This window comes from Choristoneura fumiferana, chromosome 7 (assembly GCF_025370935.1).
Source record: "Choristoneura fumiferana chromosome 7, NRCan_CFum_1, whole genome shotgun sequence".
Lineage (NCBI taxonomy): Eukaryota > Metazoa > Arthropoda > Insecta > Lepidoptera > Tortricidae > Choristoneura > Choristoneura fumiferana.
The window spans coordinates 16790440-16796637 of NC_133478.1; the positions used below are offsets into that span (position 1 = coordinate 16790440).

Here is a 6198-nt window from a genome sequence, read left to right on the forward strand (position 1 = left end):
AACTTTTAGTCATCGCATCGACTTCAAATTTGATACAGATGTGTAGTTTAGAAATTGGATTTTAAATTATTTATAAGCTTCACGATGAAGTAAAACATCGTGAGGAAACCTGCAGATCTGAGGAGTAATTCAACAGTGTGTGCGAGGTTCCCAATCAGCATTGGATCCGCGTGAGAACTAAAGTGGCAATTATACTGAGTGCTGCTGCATGCGGCCACCGCAAAAGTGTAAAGAACACGGTAGGTAGTCGGCCGCATTCGGCGAGCGACAGCTGCCACCGCCTTAATATGGCCGCCGCAGTAGACGGACAGACTAATGTAAAGACGACGTTCGTTCGCCGAAGTAGTTTGAAACAAATTCGGCGACCGCATTAGGTGAATGACGCAGTGTAACTGCCGCTTAAGGCCCAAGCCCTCTCATTCACAGAGGAGGTCTATACCCATCAGTGGGACTACGATTTATTTGGACGTACCTAACAAGTATATTATTGCACTTACGTAAATATTTTTTAGTCAATAGAATTATTCTGGAAATGTCATTTAGGTGTCTAAAATGTACTTACCAAGTATTTATTTTCATCATCATTACCTATTTTACATCCTACTGCTGAGCACACGCCTTCTCTCAGAATGAGATGGCTTGGGCCGTAGTTCCCACGGGGGCCAGTGCGGATTGGAAACTTAACACATAGCATTGAATTACTTCACAGGTGTGTGAAGGTTTACTCAAAGTTGTTTTCCTTCACCAAGCTCGTGGTAAATTCACAATGTAATGTATGTCTTTTATATTATTATTGCTTAATTCTTGCAGAAAATAGTCGGCAAAAGCTGCTACCATATTTTGTACATCGTTTGTAGCGGTTATTCATAAAAATGCCCTCAAGCACCAATGGCACTTTCCACCCCACTTGACCCTCACCTTTTTAAAAAGCCTGCCGGAACTTCATGTTTAAAAACGTCATGTCATCTTGAAAATGACTGAGTTTTGTCACGGTCAGTAACCTTTCCCAAACTGTGACATAATTTGACGTTATCTTGTCAGTAACTTTTTTAATAGCCTATATAGTGTCCCGCGCTGCTGGGCAACGCTACGTCGTTTTCACCGGAAAACGGACCGGTTTTTTTGCCGGACTTGCGGTGTTGTATGGCTTACAATAAAATAATAATATAATTATATTTATCCGTTGCTTAGTACCCATAACACACTTTGCTAAGCTTACTTTGGGACTAGGTCAATTGGTGTGAATTGTCCGTGATATTTATTTATTTTATTTTATTTATTTACAATGCTTGTCCGGCGACTTAGCCATGCAACACCGCAAGTCCGGCAAAAAAACTGTCCGTTGTCCGGTGAAACAACAAACGTCTAGAAGCGGCCTAACTCACGTTCTGACGCTATGTGAGGCCAGCTACTAACATAAAAACTTTTTTTATTTGGCCGAACCTAAGTTGGTACTGGCCATCAACAATACCATAATGTAATACTTAAAAAATGCTTTCTTCTCTATTATAAGAATGAAAAAGGGTATTTTATTAAATAGTATTTGCATAAAATTAAATTAAGTATTTGTTATAACCAACCTGAAATAGTCTGATATAATTTAGAGCAAGTTATATAATTGATTAACCGAGGGACACGTAAAACCTCAATCACTTCAGTGTTTTGAAATTTTCAGACATAATATCACTGAACAATGTATGAGAGAAATAAATGATAACTGTATTCATTAAGCCATCCACATCCTTATTCATAAAATGCACTCTTTTTTATGCATTTTTTTTGCTTTTAGCTAGTATCTTAGTATCTTTGCTACTTTCTTAACGATAAAACGGTTTAATAGATTTGCATGAAATAAGAATGGAGATACCTACCTTGTATCCTCTTTCGATGTAGTTTTTTTTACGCAGAAAATCTATAGGCAATAAAAAGTCACAGACAGAAATGTTACAAAAGAAAAAAAAATATAAGTTTATAAGATTCGGAAGAGCTGAGAACTTATCTTGTTTGAAATATTTTGGTAAACAAATTACATGCTCAATATAGTAATTTTTAATAAATTAGGTCGATTCTTTAAAAGAAAACTTTCTGCGTTGTTAAAATTTTTGAAAGTTATTTCGTATTAATATTTATTAGTCTATTGTTTTATTTGGATAATAATTGGTACGTTGAATTGATAGTATTACATTTTATTTGATAATGTTATACTCCGAAGCAAATTTAGGTAATTATTGTAATTGGCTTTTGTTTTTAATTGCTATTAACTCTTATGTTATAAATGAAATAAAAAATATTAGTAATCATTACTCATTGACTCATTAATGAAAAAATAACTTTTTTGTCCAAACCATTCCAAGTCACGAAATAAATCGTCCTGAAACACATTTAGCTCAACAAAAACTAGTTATTTTCATTAACGCTAATTTTATTACAATCTGCCACAAAGTTAGCGAAACTCTTTCCGTATGTACCAATTTCTTAGTCAATTCCACTTCAAAATAATAATAAAAAATATATAGGATTCACTCAAAATAATTGCCAGAACATTAAAACTGTGCTTACCTCAAACAAAGCAGCTAACGAGTTCGCAACCTCCGAAACAACACTCACTCAAAACACTTCGCGCGCCACGAGAGCCGACAAAACGTGCGGCAGCCCCTTACCACCGCTTTTGCGAGACTGAGGCTATCCATCTGTATCGACGCTTCCTGATGTCAACGCCATCTGTGGCACAAAACTTATTTCGCCGTTTCAAAAATGGAACGTTTGTGTTTTGTTTCATTTAGTACGTACCGTTTGGCAGAATTTTTTTAACAGTACTGCTACTTACATTGACCAAAACAGACAGCTGTGTATTGTACTTAGGTTGAAAGCATGTAGCGGAAAATACCTAGGGCTAGACGTTCCAATACTGGAACGCTATCATCTCTACATATCTACAGAATCCTTCGAATCAATTTTAAAACTATTAACTAGGAAATTAATAAACTGTGCAGAGTTTGATATTTTAATAAGAAGGCTTGCGTCAGCATGGAACAGGTCACATGTTAAAAGTATGGTTCATAATGTCCGTAGTTTTGTTTTTGTTACTAATCGTAAAGGTTTTTAATAAAGTTTTTCATTTTAATCTAACATAATTATATATTAGTATTATTATTAGTACATATTTACGCCTCTTGTGTAGAGTTTCTCAACCGTGAGAATTTCGCAATATTTTAAATTCGGTTTGTGCCAGATATTGATGATAAGTCAGTCAGTCGTTTTAATTTTTTTTTGTCAGTTTTTGCGCTATTATGAGAGTATATTTTGTCTGTATCGCCACTTCCTAACGTCAACGACATCTGTGGCGCAAAACTTATTTTAAAAACAAAACGATTGTGTTTTGTTCGAATCTGTTTCCGAAGAACGCTCTCGCTGTAAAGTTACGTAATGTACTTTTATAATAGTAGCTTGCTTTAGCACTGTGTGTGTATCTATAGATAGTTTCTTCCACTATGCCTTTAGGGTACCCTTTTGAAATAAAAGCGAAACGGGGAAGAAAGGACAGAATAATTGACCTAACATAATTATAATTTTCAATCAGTGTGTCGTGCCAGTGATAACCTATGGCTCTGAGAAGTGGTCCTTGACAGTAGCTGGCCAGTTGAAGAAGCTCGGAGTTTCTTTTCGCAAATTTCGCAGAATCCGGAATACCTCCTCTGAGAATTAGAGAGCTTGGACAGTAGTTCCCACGCGGACTCAGTAGCAATTGGGAACTTAACAATCACCATTGGCTTTTGTTTTCCTAAACAAGTGAAGACCAAAAAGTTGCACACCTGTTAAAGCTGTCTTAGCAGGTATTTATGATTACTTATTATACTGTTTGTTATTTGCTTATTACTGTACTGCTTACTGTGTTGGTGTGCAATAAAGAGTTATTGTATTGTATTGTATTATTTTTTTCCATTGTGACACAAAATTATCCATAAAAATGTATTATTAATTTTCGTGTCACAATGAAAAAAGTTAATGGTAATTTGAACTCCCTGCTAACGCAGCTCTAACAGGTGTGCAACTTTTTGGTCTTCACCAATACGCTCGTAGTGAATTTCAAATCTAACTTCGCACATTAATTTAGAAAAACGCAGAGGTTTGAGCCCGGATTTGAACCCACGATTTTCTGCTTGAGGTCACACTAGGCCACCACGACTTCACACATAGAGCATACAAAGAAAACAAATCATCTACGTACGTGTATAATAATATAGTTCTATGCAGTCGGTCTTCGAAGAACATTCTCAATTTAAATTCCCGAACCGCTCATAAAGCCGTTCTTCAAACGCAAAGTTTCAAACGGAACAGAATCTGTACTATTTTATGGTCGATTACTTGTAACGACATGGAAAAAACCCTTAAATAAGCTTAAAGGCTCGGGGAGTTTTGGTCGTTTAAGGAAAATGCCTTCCCTTGTGAGCCTCATTAATTAATTCCCAGGCCGATCCTGATAAATAAGGGCATTTGAAGTCTTCCTAATTTTTTCTGACTTACTTTTTTTTGTACATCCCTTTATTGGTATCAAAGGAAATGAGACACGACTCCCGATTTGGAAATGTTTTTGAACGATACTCTTCGACTTCGATAGCTAAGCCTTTCGTTTTTCGGTAGCTTTGTTTAACGGCAATTAGGTATGATACTTTCTTTCATTTATCTTAACTCATAACAATACGTCATGATGGTAAGGTTTTCTTTGACGTATCTGGCAATACCGAATCTTGCTGATTCTGGCGAAAAAGAATTATGGTTGGCAAAATCTTTAGATTTGAAAATACGATTGCAGGTGTCTAGGTAAGCTTCAACTGTGTCTCCGTTTGCCTGTCTGTCTGTTACAACGCTGAATCTTTTCGAGCAAAAAGGTAGAGGCTTCAGATTTTAAACTTTTTCGTTAATTACCAACATAAGAATTTTACTTAATTAATTAGAATTATTTCGCATAAGTAACCTAACAAACATGTTAATAAACCACTTATTTGGCTCATGGTACATTAAAAAGTTTTACATACATACATAAAACAATTACTGCAGCCTGGCAACATTGGGACACAAACCGCAACACAATAACTCCAACCGATAACAGGGCCCCCCTCCCCACCCTCGGTACAACTACACATCACCTTACACAAAAGCGCTTATGTTGAGTTGATCTGTAAGTTTAACAAATGATCATGGAGGTCCTTTTTGAACTTCATCATCATCATCATCATCATCAGCCGGAAGACGTCCACTGCTGAACAAAGGCCTCCTCCTTAAAACGCCACAATGGACGACAACTCGCCACTTGCATCCACCGGTTTCCCGCACGGTGTCGTTTTGAATAGCGATTATTCATCATCCCAGCCTATATACATCCCACTGCTGGGCACAGGCCTCCTCCCAGAATAAGAGGGCATGGGCCGTAGTTCCCACGCGGGCACAGTGCGGATTGGGTACTTCACACACACCATCGAATTACTTCGCAGGTTTGTGTAGGTATCCTTGACGAAGTTTTCTCATACCGTGAAGCTCGTGGTAAATTTCAAATGTAATTTCGCACTAGAATATCGAAAAATTCAGAAGTGCAGGTGGTAGGACCATGTGCAAGGTCCGCCGGGATTGCTATCACCATCTGGCTCGCTAATCCAGCCGTGAAGCAGCAGTGCTTGCACTGTTGTGTTTCGGCGTGGAGAGCAAGACAGCCGGTGAAATTACTGGCACTTGAGGTCCCATCCCATCTTAGGCCTCTAGGTTGGCAACGCATCTGCAATCCCCCTAGTGTTGCAGGTGTCTATGGGCGGTGGTGATCTCTTACCATCAGGAGACCCACTAGCTTGTTGCCATCCAGTCGAAAAAAAAAAACACACATGCACATAATCAATCACTTTGTCACAAATCTTATTACTGAGGCACTGTAGAGAAATGCGTCATTGACTTTTTATTCGACGTAAAGTACAATTTCAATTGGTTACTCTTCTCACTACAGCGTGGTACAAAAATACCCGTAAAGCGGAAAGGGGTTAAATGGTCCCTTACAGAGAGTCCATTTACAATTTTAAAACCGTAATATCACTGAAAGGCGAAAAAAAAATTGCAGAAAAATTTTCATTCTCTATTTTCAAACCCTATTACAGTAAAAGATTTAAAAATACTGACCATGAGCGTGTCTGACACGCCCAAGATAGGGTTCCG

General features: G+C 37.6%; 1 protein-coding gene across 1 annotated transcript in view; it reads right to left on the reverse strand.

The window, feature by feature from the left end:
* LOC141429788 (uncharacterized) overlaps positions 1-2660 on the reverse strand; it is a 369922-nt gene extending 367262 nt beyond the window's left edge. The window contains exon 1 of the mRNA XM_074090325.1: positions 2560-2660. The gene's annotated coding sequence lies outside the window, so the exon portion shown is untranslated. The remainder of the gene's footprint in view (positions 1-2559) is intronic.
* Positions 2661-6198: the final 3538 nt, after the last annotated feature.